Below are 1712 nucleotides of genomic sequence, written 5' to 3'. Positions count from 1 at the left end.
TACTTTGCTTGATGGCTGGCATGGGCTTACGCATGTAATAAAGTTTAGATGCATCTCAATCTGCATTGCCATTTATATCAGAGCTTCTGCCAGCTAAAAAAATGCCCTGAGCTCTCTGGGTAAAAGCTGGACACTGAATATGCTTCAGACCCTGTCTGCAATGGATTGACCTGGAGTATTTCAAACATGGCATCAAGGAATTACATATGAGCAAAGGTAATCTATATCAGTGGGCTAGAAAATATTTTCATAATACATTTTACCAATAAAACATTTTGGGCACAGAGGTTGTGGGGTTCTGGGAAGCTCGGTAGCCATGGCCGGCCACCTTGTGCTCAACAACACTGCCAAGATGCCCGTCCTAGGTCACGGAGGCTGTGCAGGTGTGATCGACATCAGATACCACCACACTGACTGCACCTATGTGTATCAGAACGAGCATGAGGTGTGAGTGGCTCTGGAGAAGCTCGAGGAGCAGGGGGTGAAGCGTGAGAACCTCCTCATCATCACAAGCCATGGCGCACATACCAAGAGAAGGGGCTGGTGAAAGGCGCCTCCCAGCTTCTCGGTGACCTAAAGCTGGAATACGTGGCCCTCTGTCTTATTCACTGGCCAACTGGCTTGAAACCTGGGAAGGAATTTTTTCCACTGGATGAATCAGGCAATGTGGTTCCCAGTGACACTGACGTGTGGACATATAGGCAGCCATGGAAGAGCTGGTAAAAGCTATTGGCATCTCCAACTTTAACTATCTCCAAGTCGAGAGGAACTTAAACAAGCCTTGCTTGAATTGTAAACTGGCAGCTAACCAGATTGAGTGTCACTCATATCTAACTCAGGAGAAGTTAATCCATTACCGCCAGTCCTAAGGTATCATGGTGACTGCCTGTAGCTGCCCTGTAGCCTGTAGCTCTCCCAACAGGTCCTGGGTGAAGCCCGATGGCCCTTCCCTCCTGGAGGATCCCAGGATCAAGGCGATCACAGCCAAGCACAACAGAACTCCAGCCCAGGTTCCGATCCGGTTCCCTGTGCAGAGGAACTTGGTGGCGATCCCCAAGTCTGCGACACCAAAACGCATTGCTGAGAATGTCAAGGTCTTCGACTTTGAACTGGGCAGCCCGGAGACGACCACCTTACTCAGCTGCAGCAAGAACTGGGGGGTCTGCGCCTCGGTGAGCTGCGGCTCCCACGAGGATTACCTCTTCCATGAAGAGTTCTGAGGCCGTGGACGCCTGCTTGTCCACGAGTGAGCTACACCTATTGTTGCCACCTCATTTTTTCTTGCAAATGTGTATGGCCTATGTCACTCAGAGGTGGAACAGCAGCCTAAAGCCTGGCCGTGAGGGCCTGCCTAGCCTGATGCAGGGTTTGGAGAGCAGTACCCACGGAGCAGAAGTCTCTTCCAGTTTTCCCTTCTTTTCGCCCAGCTGGGGAAAGTGCGGCTTGAATACCCTTTTCTGACCGAGGAAAAGCAAAATGTACAAAGTCAGAATTGTGTCACTATGTGTCACTATGTGTCACTGATAGTTGAGTTTTGACGCTTGGAACTATAATCCTTTCAGTAAGACTTGTCATTGCTTCAAATAAAAATGCTTTTGTGAAAAACAACATTTTGAGCACTGATTCCTACGGGTATATTTCTTAACTTAAATTTTGATGCTTTTCCTATTAATGTTGTTATAGTATGCATGTTATAAAGCATACTCAAAAAT

The 1712-nt window shown here is 48.1% G+C and overlaps 1 pseudogene; it reads left to right on the top strand.

The window, feature by feature from the left end:
- Positions 1-316: 316 nt before the first annotated feature.
- LOC100409252 (aldo-keto reductase family 1 member B1-like) lies at positions 317-1220 on the top strand (annotated as a pseudogene).
- Positions 1221-1712: the final 492 nt, after the last annotated feature.

This window comes from Callithrix jacchus, chromosome 5 (assembly GCF_049354715.1).
Source record: "Callithrix jacchus isolate 240 chromosome 5, calJac240_pri, whole genome shotgun sequence".
Taxonomy (NCBI): Eukaryota; Metazoa; Chordata; class Mammalia; order Primates; family Cebidae; genus Callithrix; species Callithrix jacchus.
The sequence above is the reverse complement of the archived record's forward strand: the minus strand, read 5'-3'. Positions and strand labels throughout refer to the sequence as shown.